This window comes from Pelophylax lessonae, assembly GCF_965119305.1.
Source record: "Pelophylax lessonae genome assembly, chromosome: 12".
NCBI lineage: Eukaryota > Metazoa > Chordata > Amphibia > Anura > Ranidae > Pelophylax > Pelophylax lessonae.
The window spans coordinates 182,754,498-182,774,050 of record NC_138779.1 but is presented as its reverse complement, the minus strand read 5'-3'; the positions used below and the strand labels follow the sequence as shown (position 1 = coordinate 182,774,050).

Here is a 19,553-nt window from a genome sequence, read left to right as displayed (position 1 = left end):
AGGATGTTTGAGGAACACAATAAGTTCAAGGTGTTGACTTGACCTCCAAATTCTCCAGACCTCAATTCAATCATAGTTACATAGTTAGTCAGGTTGCAAAAAAGACACAAGTCCATCTAGCTCAACCAAAAACAAAAAAGAAAACACAACCATACAATCCCATATACACAATCCTCAACCCACAGTTGATCCAAGGAAGGCAAAAAACACGAAAGAAAAAGCATGATTCAATTTGCTACGGCAGGAGAAAAAATCCCTTACTGATGCCCCGAGAGGCAATCGGATATTCCCTGGATCAAGTTTTACCTATAAATATTAGTACCCAATTATATTATCTACACCTATAAATGAATCCAGGCCTTTTTAAAGCAATATACTGAGCTGACCAGAACCACCTCAGGAGGGAGTCTATTTCACATTTTTACAGCTCTTACTGTGAAGAAACCTTTCCGTATTAGGAGACAAAATCTCCTTTCCTATAGGCGTAAAGAGTGCCCCCTTGTCCTCTGCGTTGTCCTTAAAGTAAATAGCTCAAAACCAAGTTCACTATTTGGACCCTCTTGAAAGGCCTCTTATCAGTTTGCCTTTCTCTGCACTTTCTCCAGTTCCCCTATATCCTTTTTTAGAACTTGTGCCCAAAACTGAACTGCATATTTAATATGAGGTCTTTCTAATGATTTGTACAGGGGCAAAATGATATCTCTCTCTCTGGAGTCCATGCTTCTTTTAATACAAGAACGGACTTGCTTTGGAAACCACAGCTTGGCATTTCATGCTATTATTAAGCTTATGATCTACCAGAACACCCAGATGTATGATGCATATTCTTAGCTTCCCAAGTGCAAAACTTTACATTTATCTACATTAAACTTTATTTGCCACATAGTTGCCCAATAAAACAGTGCATTGAGGTTGGCTTGTAAGTTGGAGACATCCTGTAAGGAAATTATTCCACTGCATAGCTTGGTGTCATCTGCAAAGACTGAAATGGTATTTTTAATCCCAGACCCTATATCATTTTAGACAATTTAGAGTAAGAATCCTTAACCACTACTCTCTGAATTCTATCTTTTAGCCAGTTTTCTATCAACTTACAAACTGCTCTTTTCTTTTCATTTACAAACTGATTGGGCATCCGTGGGATGTGCTAGAAAAACAAGTCCCACTGAAGCCCCACCGCGCAACTTAAAGGATTTAAAGAGGTTGTAAACCTCCAAACAAATGGAATTTTGACTTACCGTAAAATAGATTTCCCTGATGTTCATTGACGGACAAAGCTCCTGATCTTCTTAACCATTGCGTTATACTGCCCCCTACAGGAGTAGGACACTAGGCAGAAAAAGTCTGGCTACGCCTTCTGGGACAGTGTAAGCAGGGGAATCTCCCAAAGATTCTTAAAAGGAGGCTTCTGAATGACTGAAAGCACCAAATTTAGGTCCCAAGGTGGCTACGGAGACCACACTGGAGGGGCCAAATGATAACTCCCTGAAAAAAGTATGCATCAGGGAGTAAGTGGCCAAGGGCCATTGAAAGAAGACCACAAAGGCTGACACCTGATCCTTGATAGTACTCGAGGCCAGTTTCTGCTCACCCCAGTGAGCACCAGGGGATAAGGAGGGGTTCCCACTGCCAAAAATCGCTGCCCACAGGGCTCCACAATCATGGCCATCACTATTTTCAATGGCAAACCCCAGAACCCTCCAGGGGGGGGGGGCAGCTACTCACCATACCAGGAACCAGGCGGGCACAGCTCCAGACAGAAACCCTCACCATTGAAATGGGGGGGGGGCTGTAATTGGCCAGGAGGAACACTGCAACTTGGGCCGAGACCTGATCGCATGCGACCTCATGAGGGGTGCAGCTCGCAGGCCAGCCCCCATCCGGTGGAGCTATGTCGCAGCCGACCTAGTGCGAAACTGAGGTCTGCGCGCACTCGCTCGCCAGACTGGGGTGACCACTGGATCTAGATTACCCAGCCCATCACCCAGTCTGGCAGTTGATTGTAGATCTCACAGGGAAAAAAACCAGGAGAACATTTTCTATCTACAAAGAAGAAATTGCCAGGACCAGAGATCCCAGCAATGAACTAGGTCCTTACTCCTGACTAGGCAAAAAAAAAAACCTATAGCGGAGAGAGGGAGTATACCCCCTGGGACTGCCCATAGGCGTAGCCAGACTTTTTTTCTGCCTAGTGTCCTACTCCTGTAGGAGGCAGTCTAACCCAATGGTTAAGAAGATCAGGAGCTGTGTGAAAGACAAAGGCATAATGAGCTAGTATACATCACATACTAGCTCATTGTGAAATACTTACCTTAGAACAAAGCCCCCGCAGCGGCTCCCACACATCAATGACATGGCTGAAATGTTTACCCTTCTTCCTTCCATCCTCCGGCCATCTAAATTGTCCAGAGCCATGAAGACATCACTCCTGCGCATGTGCGTGGGAGCCGCTGTTCACGGTGGCTTGGTGCTAGATACCACAGCATACCTTCAGAGGTCTAGTAACCTTAATGCCTCTATAGATCTGGGCTGTTTTGATGGAAAAGGGGGAACCTACTCAAAAAGTTATGGCTGATCAGTTTAAGTGACACTTTCTTACCCCAAAGGTATCCTTGATGCTGCTAATTAACTGATGAAATGTTGCCACTTTTTCTGTGTCTTCCTAGTCATACGGATGATTAGCCTCTGCTTGTCCATATGGGATCCTGGGCTGCAGTACAAGCAATACATTTGCCCTTGAAACTGCCCACACAGCTGCATAAAGACCTTCCCACTAGCAGACGAGACAGCATATGATGGAGTATGAAAAAAGGGCTGACAAAATGCTAAACACTAGCTTTAGATTTCAATGGATAAAAAAAAAAAAGCTGCGAGGCAAAGACTTTTACGACATGAGACTGAGGTTGGAAATATCTGATGAGGCTAGCTTTTTTTCCAGCTCTCCGGTGGTATAACCTGACCTTACAGAATGGGTAATGAACAGTTAGAGAAATAGCAGCACAGAATAGGTTTCGCCATGAGAGACAACAGTAATAAAAAATGGCCCAGTAGTGACTTCAGGAGGAATGTCATATTTTGCAATTCAATGCAAATAATTGTAAAAGGCTCACTGCCGATCTCCCAGGACATTCTGTTCATGGAATATAATAAGACAAAACAACTTAGAATGATTATTCTATTTTAATGTAACTAAACCACAATGGTATGGTAGAAGTTTCTTTTTATTAACAGCCTACACTCACCTTTCTGATGTTAATTTACATGAAACATATTTGTTGTGCATTCTTTATTGTCTATGTTATATCTACATACCTGGGGAGCCCATGACTTTCACTTCAAGATTCCAGTTTGACTGAAATCCTAATGGATCTCTGTTAGGTTTTTGACCCACTAATTGGTTGACTAAAATGCTGAAATCAGAATCAATACTCTTTATCTAGTCAGTTGGACAGAGGAGAGAATTGTTGCTGTGGAGGAGGCAGAGACCAAAAGAAGGTACAAGCAGTGCTCTCTTCTCCTCCACCTCTACTACACGCAACCAGCAGTGGCCAAATATAGGAAGAGTATAGCCTGGATTTTGACTAAAGGTAATTGGGGAGACATTCTTAGCTACTGTGATTACTTCTGTAATAATCCTTAAATTGCCTATTTGTTGTTCATGTTATTTCTAACATTGCCAATGAATTACCACCATTGCATGCTAAGCGTGTAACCCATGACTCCCTTGTTATCCACATATTGTAACAATTGCCATTGTACTTCCTCTATGTTCCCATAACTACCAGTAGGTTGACCATGTATTGCTCTGATTTCCTGTTTCCATATTATATATTCCCTTGGAAAGTGAAAATTCCCTTTCAAAGAGAGCATCTAGTTTTAGTTCTACTTTAATATAAACCCATGTTGGTGCTACAATTATTTTATTCAACTAAGTTTAGGTTCTGCTCCTTTCTGGAAGTATAACTAGTTGAAAAAAACAGCCACAAATGCATTAGCAAGTCTCCCCCACAACTTTTTGGGGCTTTGTCATCTGGGTAACCTCAGATTGCATCTTAGCCCTCCAAAGGGCTAAAAGCGACCATGAAATTGGACTTCAGTGCAATTTGAATTTAAAGCGGAAGTTCCACCCAGGGGATACTTTTTTTAATAAAAATACCCCCGGGACAGTCAGGGCTAGTACATTCCACAATGGCTAGCCTCTGATCTGTCCCGGGTTGCACTTACCTTTTAGGAGAAATACTTACCTTGAAAAAGTATTCTCCAGCGCTGCCATCTCAGGTGTGGGCAGCTGAAGCCAGCGCGATCCTCTTCTGTGTCCTCTTCCTTCTTCTTCTGTCCCACGATGCACTGCCCCGGCCCCGCCGTCACTTCCGGTGCCGCAGCGTCATCCCTGCACAGCTTCTGGGTATGCCCAGAAGCTGTTTAGAAGGGAATGACGTGCCTGCACCGGAAATGACGTCGGGGCCGGTGCAGGCGCATTGATTCCTGGGAGCGATGACGTTCAGCTCCCAGGAATCATTGCAAAAGCCAGGAAGTGACGAATCGCCGTGGCCGCCGAGGGGAGGAAGAAGGAAGTAAGGTAAGTATATTTTAAAACAAATTGCGATTATCCATTTGTTTTTCAGGTGACCCGGAGCAAGAAGATGAAGGTAAGTATAAATTTAGGGTGGAACTCCACTTTAACATTTGAGTTTATCAAATTTTTTGTAACATTTGAAAAATGAGGTTCCAATTGAATTTGGCATATTGGCTCATCACTAGCCACACTGAGTTGATTCACTAAAGGGCCATACACATTTTCTGGAGACTTTTTCCTTCAGATTTACCTTTTCTATGTAGTGCAAGGGCCTGCCAGATTGCATACAAAGTGAAAGTGTTTAGGTTTGACCTCATATTATATGGTTTTGGTAAATCTAAAGGAAAAAGTCTTCAGAAAATCTTATAGTGTGTATGGCCCATAAAGCTCCTTGTTGGCAAATGGGATCACTCCTGTGCATTACCGACTACTTTTAGTTGGGGAAAAGATTTAACCACTTGCCGACCGCCGCACGACTATCTACGTCGGCGGTCAGCCCCTCACAGGCAAACTAACGTAGGGCTACGTTGCTTGCTTGTGAGGGTCTAGGGGGCGAGCGCGCGCCCCCGGGGGCGCGCTCCCGCTCCCGCGTGGTCACGGACCCCTCCGCGCGTGTGACCAGCGGACCCGATGTCCGCCGGTCACTCGGCGATCGGCGGGGGAGAGGGAGAATGTCAGGCAGCCTGTGTAAACAAACTGCCTGTCATTCTCCTCGCTGCAAAGACACTGATAAAACGGATCTGGTATGTAGATCCGTTGATCAGTGTCCTTACAGCTAGAGCCACAGCCAATCACAGTAGAAACCACGCCCCTAGGGACACACACAGCGCCTCCCTTCCAAATAAAGTTAACCCCTTCACTACCAGTGTATTTTTACAGTAACAGTGCATATGTATAGCACTGATTACTGTAGAAATGTCACTGGTAACCCCAAAAGTGTCAAAAATGTCAGTCAAGGGTCCGATCTGTCCGCCGCAATGTCGCAGTACCGCAAAAAAAAATCGCAGATCGCCGCCATTACACGTTAAAAAAAAAAACAACAAAAATGACAAAAATCTTTCCCTTTGTTAGTAAACGCGATAACTTTTTGCGCAAACCAATCAAAATACGCTTTTTGCGATTTTTTTTACCAAACATAGGTAGCATAAAACAAATTGGCCGAAAATTTTTAAAAATTTTGATTTTTACATTTTTTTTTGGGGGAATTTCATATAAAAAAATGTGAAAAATATTGCTATTTTTGCAAAATTGACGCTCTTTTTTTGTTTATAGCGCGTGATCAAAAAATCGCACAGGTGATCAAATACCACCAAAAGAAAGCTCTGTTTGTGGGAAAAAAAAGGACGTCAAATTCGTTTAGGTACAGCGTCGCACGACCGCGCAATTGTGCGTTAAATTCACGCAGTGCCGAATCGCAAAATACCCCCTGGTCGGAATGGGGGTAAAATCTTCCGGGGCTTAAGTGGTTAATAAAGCACTTAGTCAACAAATAGACACAAATGCAAATTTACTAACAGTCACAAAACTTAGCGACCATCTAAATAAGTTCCCCTCCTATGACCAGGTGCACAGCAGAGAAAAATATTGTTTAAAACATGATCTCAAGCAATTTATACTTCCTATACATTTGTTGAATATTTTAAAAGATACCTGCTTCAAAATAATTCTAAATGTGTCTGTATAAAGTGATGAATTTTAAAAAATCCAAACAGGCATTGACTTCTAGTTCAAACATCTCAGTAGTGACACAATAGAGCATGCCCAGACTAGGAAATCTAAAAAGTGCCTTCCCTCTGTTGTTTTTTGGGACGTGCTTCAGTAAATGCGTAAATGTCTTTGTTCGCAAGCTTGGAAATTTTTGTTTGAAAAATGGAAACCTGTCTTTGCGAAAGACAGATTAATAAACAGGCTAACATTTATATATATATATATATATATATATATATATATATATAGTATTTAACAGCATACATCAATACTTTTAACTATAGAACTGTTACTATGCACAGAAACACCAACACAGATATTCTAAGAACTGTAATTTTATTTTGCTGTGTTTTTTTGCTTTACATTTTTAATTCAATTGTCTCCACTGACACCCTTTGCCCCATAGGGATGCATGGAGCAGCCGATCAGGTCCGCCTGAAAAACTGACAGGCGGATCTGATCGGATCGTTCGTGTGAAAAGACCCTTAGGGCTAAGCAGGCATTCCATAAATTCCATAGAGAACCCGCAGATTTTGGGTAATAAATGTCGTGCATCTACTCACATAAGTACAAAGCAAAATCACATGGCTTACTATACATGATGGAGGGGAGGTAAATACCTGCTTTATGTTTTTTCTCTTTTCTTGTGTGTGTCACTTTGGAATAGTGGTGTCACCCACTGATTTTTTTTTTCTTTTTTTTTTGGGGGGGGGGGGGGGGGGTATTATTATGATCCTTTGTATTGGGATACATATAGCAAACACACATTTGATTTAGTAACACAGGGCCACATTTGTATTCCATTTGAAATATATTGCTTTTTACACTGAGCATGCCCAGAGACTTAGGGCTGGTTCACACCACAGAGATGCAGTCTACATGCATGTGGCAGCACAGTGGCTAAGTAGTTAGCACTTCTGCTTAGCATTACTAGGGTCATTGGTTTGAATCCTAACCACGGCACTACCTGCTTTGAAGTTTGCATTTTCTCCCCGTGCCTGCGTGCCTTGAAGGCAGGACCTGGTGTAAATATATAATATATATGTACCACACAGTTTTATATTTTTGTTTTATTTTTATTTTTTTTGGGGGGGGGTAACACTAAGGCCTCTTTCACACGGGCATTCCGTATATCACCCCATCTGTTTGCAGGTGATATACGGACATAATGCATGTCAATGGGATTGTGGATGTCAGTGGATGACCATCCGCTGACATCCGATTTGCGTCCTTTCAGTTCTGTTCCATTTTTTGGAACGGAACAGAACCCTATTTTTCTTCCATTTAAAAAATGGAAAGGACGCAAAATCGGATGTCAGCGGTGTCATCCGCTGACATCCGCAATCCCATAGACATACATTATGTCCGTATATCATCCGCAAACGGATGGAATGATATGCGGACATACGGAGCGGATGACACAAGTGTCACCCGCTCCGTGAAAAAAAAAAAGTGCCGGAGCGGATCGCAATACGGTTCGCTCCGTGTGAAAGAGGCCTAAGGCTGTTTTGAAGTTTGTTTTGTGTGTTTGCTGTAGATGTTGTGTATTTGTTCCTTTTTTGTTTTGTGGGCAAGGCTGCAATTTTGTGTGTATTTTTCCTGTCTGACCAAGCATTTATGGTTTATGAGCATCTGCTGACCCTTATCTTATGTCAATTGTTCTACTCTTACAACTCCTAACTGCTTAATCATGTAGACGGAGATGCAGCTTTCTGCTTACCATAATCAGAAATGTATGTGTGTGGGAACTAGGGGGGGAGGGGGGTTGGTGCTATGTTGCAGTTTGTTGGTATGCTGCTATTTTTTTTTTGATCCCCACTTTTGTTTTTGAGAATCTGGCAACTAACAGCAAATTGATGGGGGTGGTGAGAGTTGTTGTACCTTAAAATGTGTTGCCTTATCTTGTTCCCTGCTGGATACTTTGAAAGCTAAGTTGTGGTCCCTTTTAGAATGTAAGCACTTATGAGCAGGGCCCTTCTAACCCTATTGTTAAATGCGGTGCAAAATGAAGGGCTCTTGACCCCTATAGGGAAAGAGTGCCTTGACTGATGGGGGGCATGGCCAGGAGTTAGGATTAGCAGGAGGCTTTATGGGAGAAAAGGATTGGACGGAGCCTTGGGTATGGGGCTGGGCCTAAGCTCAGTTAAGAGGACCTTCCCAGGGAGTTTTGGGTCTTTTAAGAAGAATTGCAGTGAAGAGCTGACCACCCCCCACCGCCCTATTTTTTCGGTCGGTCTGTCACAGCTTTCGTGGCGGTTTTTGACCTTTCCAGCAGCTAAAGTTCCGGTAATGGGTTATGCCCTTGTTTTTAAATTGAGGAGAGGCTGTCTGTCAGGCACTGATGGTAATGACAGGCCCTGCCCCCTTACCACTTTTGGAAGTTAAGTTAATGGCTAAGAGTGCTCACAGTACAACTGACTGGCACTGGTCAAGACGTGTCCTGGTTTGGTATTGGAAACAAAATAAAAGCTGTTGCCTTGCCCTTTCCAACTTAATCGTGGTAGGCGTGGTTTTTTATATGGGGAGGGGGCAAGAGGGGTGTTTGTTACTACGTTAACTTTGTTTCTGGGCCTATGCGCCTCAGCAGTCATGTAGCACCAAAAATACCATTGATTCTTGTTGCACAAGCAAATGAATGTACCTAATTGTGTTGCTGCTGTCCAAAAAAAATTAGAATATTGAGCTATTTTTGAATTTGTTGAATCTTGGATCAATAAAACTTATTTTTTCTTAAGAGCCGGTTCACACTAACGCGACCAGAAAGTCGCCCCATGAAGGAGCAACTTTTTAGCGTGACTTTGAGACTTGTTTAGAGACTTGTAAGCGACTTGTAAGAGACTTGGAAGAGACTTGTGCACTACTTTGAAGAGACTTACATGATAGGCGACTTTGTCTGTGGGGAATGCCTGGCTAATCTTTTTCTTCTTCCTAGAAAGTCTGATAACAAGTCTTGAAATAAGATAAGGATCCCACTTAGAGGCAACTCCCATTGAAGTCTATGTGCACAAGTCGGATAGAGGTCGCCTTGAAGTAGTACAGGAACCTTTTCTAAAGTCGGAGCGACTTCAGTAGTGCATATTAAGACGGCTCTCATTCATTTACATTGAATTTGTGATGACAAGAGACTTGGGGCGACTTAAGGGCACACAAGTCGTGTCCCAAGTCGGAGTAGCGTGAACCGGCTCTAAGTCCCGGTTCACACTAAGGCGACCTGTGAGGCGACCTGGTCGCCTCACAGGTCGCCGTAGGTCGCCTCCCATAGGGAAGCTGCGGACCCGTTCTAATAGGAGCGACACAAGTCGCTCCGACTTAGAAAAAGGGTCCGGAGCTTCTTTGGGGCGACCAGGAGGCGACCGCCATAGACTTCAATGTTATGAAGTCCGTGGTGGCCGCTCCGAGGTCGCGGCGCGCTGCTCGCACCGCGACCTCGGAGGTCGCGGTGCGAAGTAGCGTCGCCCCTATGTGAACGGGGCCTAAGTGGAATGTATTGTTAATACCCATACACATAGATAAAGCAATTATAGTCTACAAAACGAAATAATTATTCTGCACACATGCAAGGCATTAAATAAAAAAAACAAAACAAACCCCCCCCCCCCAAAAAAAAAAAAAAAAAACTTTAACAACTCCAAAGTTTAGTTTTTTGGACCATTAAATTCAGCTGGTGGATAGGTAAAAGTTTTCAACATGTCAACCTGGGCCTTCATTTTTTAAATCACCAGCTGCAATTCCAGGAACACCATTTCATTTGTAAATAAAGACAAATCGTTTCTGAATAAATCTATTGCATACAAAGGAAAATCTAATCGCTCTTTCACACAGTCTCAGGGCCGGCTGCCAGACCGGAATTGTGCCATCGATTTACGGAAGGACCCTCACATGCACCCGGAAGTGCTACTGCTTCTCTGGGAATTGATCCACTCTGGCAGCAGTAGCAGCCAATCAGGGTCTTCTGCAATGCACATGTGCTGACTGGGATCTTACTAACAAGAGAAGACAGCAGAGTGAGCACCCAGTGTTCATTGCTTTGCCATGCCGATGCTACAGTGGAGGTGAAGAATCTGGCTGTGCTGTCTGGCTGAGTGCCTGGAATAAAAAAACTGGCTGCAGCTACTGATTACTAATCCTTTTTTTATAGTTAAAGCAATTCCCAAATATGAAAATCCACTGGGTATTCACTGTGCTGTCTGTTTGCCCAGAATTTACATTTAAAGTAAACCTTCTATTAAAACAATGTGAAGAAGAAGAGTTGATACTGCTTCTCTTTCAATAAGCAACACAAAGGGGTTGATTTACTAAAGGCAAAGAGATTGCGCACTTTGCAAATGCTGTTGCTCAAGAGCTTAGGAAAAGAGTGGAAACTCTGCTGACTTCCATCATCCAATCACGTGCAAGCAAAAATGCTGTTTTTTACTTTCCTTTCACGTGATTGGGTATTCTTTGCCAAGTGAAGTTTCACCTCATTTACTAAGCTCTGAAGCAGCTGCAATTGCAAAGTGCACAGTCTATTTGCCTTTAGTAAATCAACCCCATTGTGTGTTAATAACCTCCATGAATTCATACCTTCCAACATTTTGAGAACAAACGACACCTATTAGCAAAAGTATGTAAGCATAGGACACACTCCCTGTCACGCCCCCTTAAAGGAGAATTATAAGAAAATAATGATTAGTTAAAGCAGAGTTCTACCCAAAAGTAGAAGCTCTGCTTATCTGACCCCCCCCCCTTTCAGTGCCACATTTGGCACCTTTTGGAGGGGAGGGGGGGTGCAGGTGTCCGCTCCCACTTCCATGCAAGGACACCGCTGCAACCTACGTAATTTGGGGCACCTCCTCCTTCCCTCCCGCTGCCTTCTGGGAGACCCACACAGGTCCCAGAAGACAGTGGGACCATTTAGGAAGTGCAGTGTGACTCGTGCATTCGCAGTAGGAAACAGGCTGTGAAGCCGCAAGGCTTTACTTACATTTAATATGCAATATCCATATATGTTAAATGATGTCGTCTCAGGATAGTTAGTCAGCTGATGTTGCAAAGGAGGGGGGGGGGGGGGAGAAGAAGATAAACAGCACTGTGTCCCCTTCCTCTGTCAGCACAGATATGTGGTCATCAATAGAAGATCACTTCAGGCTGGCCCCTTTTGCAGGTATAGCTTTGCAAACTATTAAAAATAAGTGCCTATGCTGTATAAAATTTAGTAATGCACTGTCTCACCCTGCTCTGCACATGCTCAGTTGCTCTCCAGTGTTGGCACTGTGCCGCCAATTAGAGCCACTAGAGGACTGAAAACACCTAATTAAGTCCCAAGACGGCAACAGAGACCAAACTGAAGGGGTCAATTGTCTAACTCCCTGAAGAAATGTACGCACCAAGGAGTACCAAGGGCCGCTGGAAGACTGCTAAGGCCGATACCTGAAAATAATGGTGGCCACACAAAATATTGACACTTTTGGCCCAATTTGGACATTTTCACTTAGGGGTGTGCTCACTTTTGTTGCCAGCGGTGTAGACATTAATGGCTGTGTGTTGAGTTAATTTGAGGGGACAGAAAATTTACACTGTTATACAAGCTGTGCACTGACTACTTTACATTGTAGCAAAGTGTCATTTCTTCAGTGTTGTCACATGAAAAGATATAATAAAATATTTCCCAAAATGTGAGGGGTATACTAACTTTTGTTAGATACTGTATACATATATATATATATATATATATATATATATATATATATATATATATATATATATATTTGTCAAGGGTTTCTATTTATCTCTGATTTCCATTGCTTTTTTATTTGACCACCATGCTATTTTTTATCTCATTCAGCTGAAAAACAATCTCTAGGGAAAACACTGTGAGTGGTGAGGATCAACACTTAGGTAGAGCTGCTAGCCATGTGACAAACTCTCAGCCAGAGCTGCTAACAATGTGACCAACACTTCTACACTGGTTACACAAAGGCTGACCATAGACTCGGAGAAGTTTGTTAGAAATTTTTAATTTTAGGAATGCACTAGGTCTGCCCTAGGTCTGCCCTAGGTCTGCCCATGCAGGGGCTTAAATTTACAGTATAGGCAAGTACAAATCCAAAAGTGTGAACAGCAACAACAGTGATTAAGACTAGTAGGTGTAAACAAATGAGTAAATGAGATAGGATTAACATCGATAGCCACGTCAAACCTGGACTTCCTAACAATAACGCAGTATGTTTTATGTAAAAAAAAAAAGAGGAAAAGTTTAACAAAGGTTGCCAGGAACCCCACAGAAAAAAGTAGGAGGAAGAAAATAGGAAGGAGGGAGGTGCAGGGGAATATGGACTCGGGATCATCAGGGGAGCCAGTTACAGGCACCCAACACTTGCTGGGGGAAGTGACAGGAAAGCATATGTAGGTCAAGGTGCCCAGATTTTGAGAAACTTGGCATGAAAGCCCTTGAGGATACTGGACATTTGTTCATAAGGCATCAAGGCTGTTATGCGGACTTTCACGCCATGGGTTTCCTCTAGGTCTGAGCAATTGTTCTCTTGGCCGACAAAAATAGATAGGATGCCCAACTTTTGCTGATGGGCATATAGGTCTGGGATAGGGCAGTGCAGTAAAACAAGTTCAGCATTCTTCTGAATAGTCAAGTGGAACACGGTGTGCAACAGGCAAAAAAATCGAGACCAAAAGCTTATGTAGCAATATTTCCAGGCATTGGGCCTGAGGTGGGTCTGCCATTGTTACCGGAAACACTCCCAACACATTTAGGTTGAAAATTCAAGTGTGAGAACTGAGACAATGACTATTCCGGCATCTTTGGTTTGTGTTGTTTATTTTATAATGGGGATGGGAGAAGGGAATGTGTGGCATACTCCTCTGGCTCAACTAGGTTCAACTGGGACACTTTGTAGAAAAATGCTTATTAGCGCTGTTCTGACGCCAGCTGAATGCCGACCAACGCTTCCTGGCGCAGTAAATACTGTTCTGCTGAAAGTGCTGAAACTTCGATTTTAACTCCTTGGTTAACTCAGAAGATCCAGGACTGTAATTATCCTTGACTCTTCACACTCTATATAGCTCAAAAGTCCTGTGTATGACTCCCTCCAGCCCTTCACTGACTGAGGTAGCTCCTTGTAACTGCTTGTACTGCTGCAACTCTTAACACTGCACGATTGACTCTTCAGGGCCAAACCGCTGGCACCCCCTCTACACTTCCAGGGTCCTTTCACTAGGCAACCCACTTTACACTTCAGGGTCCTTTCACTAGGCAACCCCCTTTACACTTGCAGGCTCTAGGATCCCTGGGACCTTTTACCGGAGTGGTCCCCTCTAAACTAGGCAGACCCCAGGGGCAGTTCACAGTACTCACGACCTTGGAAGGCTTTTCAGGAACTGAACCCCTCTTTTTCCACTGGTCCTTGGCACACCGGATCCTCTCTGCAGCTCAGCTCTCTCTTCTGGATACTCAGGCAGCCACCCAAGTCTCCCGATCCTTCTGACAGGAGGAGCGACAGCCGTACTCTCCCTCCTGGGACTCTGCTTCCCGCCAAAGACACTGCGTCATGCATTCTCCACAAACTTATAAAAATATAGCTTTACATACTCTGCTGTACAAATATACAAACATTTTAAGGTGCATGAGAACTGATGCACCCCCACCAAACAAGACCCTAAAGAAAAATACAATGCAAATCTCCTAACTAACTATTTCTAAGATGATCCCACCTGTAGAGAGAAATGGAAGCAAAAAGTAAGTCAACTGCATACACATAGGAAACATACAAGACTAACTATCTTGACAGTTGAATGGAAAGACCCTTCTTTTAGCTTTAAGGGCGACCTTTCCACTCCCTCCCTGACTACCTCGGCTGACCAGTATCTTGACTCACTGGGTCCACTTCTTTCCAGTAAGAAACCTGTACCCTGTCACTGGCTAACTAGGTAGAGTCCTTTAATGAAGTAGAACACAGCGCCCTCTTGCTGCCTGTATGACCTGCAGTCCTGCTGAGTCAAGGAAGTAGCACAGGGGTCCTGTAGGGCACCCCCACCAGAATTCCTGGTCACACTCGAACTTGCAACAAATGACATCTTCACCTTTGTCAAAACTGTGGACGACTTCCCACACAGTTATTTGTAATCCACAAAGACCCTGACCCAATGGCCCAAGGGGTCTAATATAACAACATTCCATCCAAGACCCTGGCCCGATGGCTAAGGGGTCTGCATTAAACTTGAACACTTTCAAACTTGTGAATTCAGCATCATATTTTTAAAGTTCCTTGGTCAGTTGTGATGGCCAGCCAGCCAACACAGTTTCATTGAAATTTTCCAGATAAACCACTTGCTCCCCTCAGATATAATAGTCAGGGTGAGGGACTCGAACATAAACACCTTGCTCATCTTTAACTCTGAAGGACCAGGCGTGATCTGATCCATCCGGGCAACGGATCTTCACCCTGTCTATATAGATGGATCGCCCAAAGTTCCATTGAGTCTTTATACTGTTTAACTTTTCCTTTAACTTCTCTTCCAGGGAGTCCCTGTATGGCTTGGGGACGAACAAGAAATCCCAAATCATCTCATCACTCCAAAAGTCCCGGAATTTTTCCACCATCAACATCACTTCTCTGGGTGCATAGGCCGCGTTCTGATCTCTGGTCCTAGCAATGTTTCCTAGAGGGGTGAGGTCTGGGATCCTTTCAACATAAGCATTGCAGAACCCCAATTTCTGAGCCAAGTCCCCCCTTATATGGCTTCCTTAGCCTCTTGGTCAATTGCCACTGCTACGTCAGGACCTGGGGAGCTGCTCCCAGCTTCTGACCCCCAGTCCCACCGGCTTCATCAACGTAACCTCAATCATTGATCCCCTCTTCTATTGATCTGTACTTGTGTTGAAAAGATGGGGACCCGATGGGTACAGGGCCTTTTTCTCTCACTGCTGGTGCTAGTGGGCGAAGCTTGAATTGCTGCAGGTTTTTCAGGCTGCCGAATGCTAATGGGGGCGGACCCTGCCAGGGCTGCTGAGGTAGTTATGTCCTCCGGCCACCCTCCGGTCACTGGTGCGGGCATGGATCCCCTCCCCATGGAACTCTGTGACAAAGTCCCCCTTCCACATAATGCAACATGCCCCTTCCGCCTCCGCGGAGGAACTTAGATTCAGTCCAACCTCCTGTGTGAGGCCTGACTCCCATGTAACACACAGCTTCTTGGGTCGGCCCTCACTCTTTTCTGCCCGTAGTAGCAGATAACCACACTGCCCGCTTGTACTCTCAATGTGACAGTGGCACACTGAGGACATACCGCTCCTAGGAACTCCCAGACGCTTCCGGTGCACAGCGCGAGTATGAAGTCAGGTACCATCCAGATACCGGTGTCCCAGACTAGGGATGGATTGGGCTGGTGGATCTGCTCTGGGTTCTGCCTGGCAGAGTCTTCACCCATGGTGGCAGTGATAGTGGGTACACTCTTCGTTTCGCTCACAAACGACATGCTCCTCTCTCCTACACGTGTCTGCCGCACAGCCACACCCGAAGGAGGGGATATTAATAGGGTCCCCTTGGTCACTCCTGATTGGCTGGATGTTCCCGCTGTCTCCACCCTTTCGCCATATTGGATGATAACTACTCCTGCTAGGCAGGTCTGCACATGGGGCACTTTCCCACACGGTGCTGTAACTCTTTCCCTACCATGCTCTTCTATGATAGCCCACAGGGAAGTAGCTACTAAGCGGATCAAGTCACTTGCCAGACATGCATCCACTCTTCTCAATTGCACTAGGGCCACAACTGCGTCTTTCTTCACTGAAACCAGCTGTCCCTCCTTGCTTGGCAAGAGTAATATCCCGCTGTCGGTCGCACGGTCGATAACTCTCTTCCTAGCCACACATGTGCATGTGCAATTCACATCTTCCATACTGTCTCCGAGGGTAGCCCCACTGCCCTTCTCGGCATTGCCATTTACGATCCTCACAGTATCGGTGCAATCCCTATACAGAATAAATGTCCCACTGTCAAATGCACGGTCAACATCAGTCCACATAGCTTGCATGTGCCCCTGGCACCTATCTTCCTGTGCCCCCAGCCTCCATCTTCACCATCTCCACTGGGACCTCTTCCTGTTAAGCAGTTGCAGCATTCATGCACTTTTACACTTTTTCCACCTGCTATCAATTATCTAACAGCAGAATACATTTCATAGTCCATATCAAAAGTTCTCATCAGATTGCAGGTTTTACTTGAACATTTGCGTTGCCACGAGCAACCCTCCATATGTACTTCTAGCTTCATCTCACTCTCCCTGCCTCCCGCAGATCCGGCCTCACACTTGGCTTGATATATAAACAACAGTTCTGGGCACAAAAATTTACTTTTCTGACTTTTTCTTCTGCTGTTGCCAGAGGCAACTGGCCCAGTAACCAATGGCAAAATCCCGGATGAGCCCCCAAATTTAGCAATATTTCCAGGCAATGGGCCTGTGGTGAGAACTGAGACAATGACCATTCCGGCATCTTTGGTTTGTGTTGTTTATTTTACAATGGGTCCTTTCACTAGGCAACCCCCTTTACACTTGCAGGCTTTAGGATCTCTGGGACCTTCACCGGAGTGGTCCCCTCTACACTAGGCAGACCCCAGGGGCAGATCACAGTACTCACGACCTTGGAAGGCTTTCCTGGAACTGAACCCCTCTTTCTCCACTGGTACATGTGAGCATTCATTCAAAAATCTACTGGTGTATGGCCAAGAAAAAATGGAGCAGTATGGCCTTACTGTGACCACACTGCTGCTTTGAAGGAAGAGAAAAGAAGGCATCTTTATAAAGAACAGCTTTACAAATGTGTTTAGCGTTCTGCAGTCTTTGGGACTCTGCTCAGTCATGTGACCTGTCAAAGCCATGCGCTTGGCTCTTCTTCAATTACAGAGTTCTCTCTGATGTGTTAAGCAGACAGAACTCTGCAGGACACCTTGACATGCAAATATTTACAAGAGCAAAAGGTTTTTTTTCCTCTTTCAGTAGTTTTTATTCCTTTCAGCGGAAACAATAGTTGTACACCGCTTGTATTAAGAAAACATTTTTTTTCTAGTTTTGGATAAAATAGTGCAGTCTGTGTCCTTGTAGGGGAATGGTTCTCATGGCCCTCTTCACAGAGACAGAAAGTGAGGGGAAGTCCAACATTTTTGGATTATCATGAGGACAAGAGGTTCGGGAAATCTTTCAATGGAGACAACTGTTCTGGTGGCAACTGTCTAGGATGGGGATTCCCCTTATTTTCTGGAGATTTCCTTTCACTTTCTTTCATGTCCCCCAGAGAGGAAGTTAAGGGTGATCTCCCTAGTGACAGCAAAAAATAACATGAAAGGGGGGGTTTACGCTTCCCTACTCCAATACCATAAACAAAGGTTTTGGCTATGCCTAGATTTTAAAAATGCATTAAATTATGTTATTGAATACACAACTTCACTAATGGGTAAAATTTTAGAAAAAAAATGAATCACATAAAAACAGAGTTTTATTTAAACTGAACCTGAAACATGCTCTTAGCCAGCAAGTAACCGTCACAATGGTACCAGACATCAGGCACCATAAAGCACCATATCCAACCTAGATATTGCCACCTGCCTAAACAGTGTACTTCCTGAGTCCCGAAAAAATCTTATGCTTATAACAAATTCAGAAAATATGCATTTATATGAGGCTTGACATGCCACCCAGGTGAGAACGATCGGGCCTGATAGGACACACAGGAACTGAATACAACACTTTGAAATGGGATAGGATGGAAGGTGGAGGAGAATATGCAGAAGTTCGCTATTCCTGGAGGCTCAGGTAACTTTGGATAGAGCAATAAACAAATCATCTTAAAAGTCCATAAGTGCCGGTTCACACTAGGTTGCTCCGACTTAGGGGGCGACCTGTGAAGTCGCGTGCAGCGCGACTTCGGCGTGACTTGCACGGACTTCATAAAATGAATGTCAATGCAAGTCGCCTCCAGGTCGCCCCGAAGTAGTACAGGACCCTTTTTCTAAGTCGGAGCAACTTGTGTCACTCCTATTAGAACCGGTCCTGTACTACTCAATGACTGCGACGGTGCACGACTTGCCGGGCTAACCAAGTCGCCTGATAAGTCGTATTAGTGTGAACCGGCACTAACCTTTTATTGTTGTTTATTGTTGTTGTTTAATGTTGATAGCAATGCTACAACAGGAATAACGTATATAATGTATTTCGGGAGCCAAGAAATCCCCCTTTATCAGCGTGATTTTTCCTCCTGATAAAGATTGCCCTTCAAGAGGTCCTACCTATATTGTCTATCCCCCAAACTCTGATATAAACGCTTAAACTCTGATGTAAGGGGGGTTTCTTGGCCCCCAAAACACATTGACTACTGTTGTTCTTCCTTTTGCCACATTGCCATCAACAATAAAGGGTTAAGGACTTTTGAGATGATTGTTTGGTGCTCTACTCTAGGTAATGTGCACCTCCAGGAATGGTGTACACATGCGCACCCCCCTCCACCCTCCATTCCACCCCCTTTTAAAATGTGATGTCCAGTTCATGTGTGACCTATCAAGGCCTAAAAACTCTCACTTGGGCGGCAATTCAAGCTTTATGTAAATACCTATTTTCTGAATTCACTTATAGGCAGGTTTTTTTCTGTCTATGCCATGTTATGGTCGGGGTCATCTTCACCCTGCATGTGGGGATACCTTTCACTCGGAGTGAGCTCATCAGTGCCCAGGACTATACAAATACTGCAGTCATGAAGAATTTAACATTAGATTGAATCTAACATGAGAGATCAGCTTCCACACTGTATACAGTAAAATACAGAGTTCCTCTGTAAAGTCTTGTCCCATATGTCACTACACACTGTAACTTGTATGTTCCAATAAGAGAGACGTGTTGAGCCTGCGCCAACGCCATCAGTGCAGCTTACCTCTGTTACCACACTCCCAGTAACAGAATGGGGTCGTCATGCACCTAGCAGAGACCTCAGGCATGCACTTAACTCCTTTACTTCCCAAACCTTGTGACCAGGCCATAAATCTCTAAAACGTGAGTTTAGATCCAGTTGCTATTGGGTTCTGACTACTAGAGAGGGAGCCTGACAATGACACCCTCGCTCCTGCAGGACCTGTCACCTTGCCAGATACCACACCTAAAGAATGGCTGCTTTGCGTCTTCAATTTGTACTTGGTTACTCTTAGAAACTACTCCTAGTTTCCTTGTCTTGCCTAATTAACCCTTTATAGCAGTGTTACTTCATACCATGTAGTGCTTTACAGACCCTGGT

At 44.3% G+C, this 19,553-nt stretch overlaps 1 protein-coding gene across 1 annotated transcript in view; it reads right to left on the bottom strand.

Annotated features, from left to right (window-relative positions):
* Nucleotides 1–19,553, bottom strand: part of SHANK1 (SH3 and multiple ankyrin repeat domains 1) — a 964,213-nt gene that overhangs the window by 153,277 nt on the left and 791,383 nt on the right. The gene's annotated exons all lie outside the window — the stretch shown is intronic.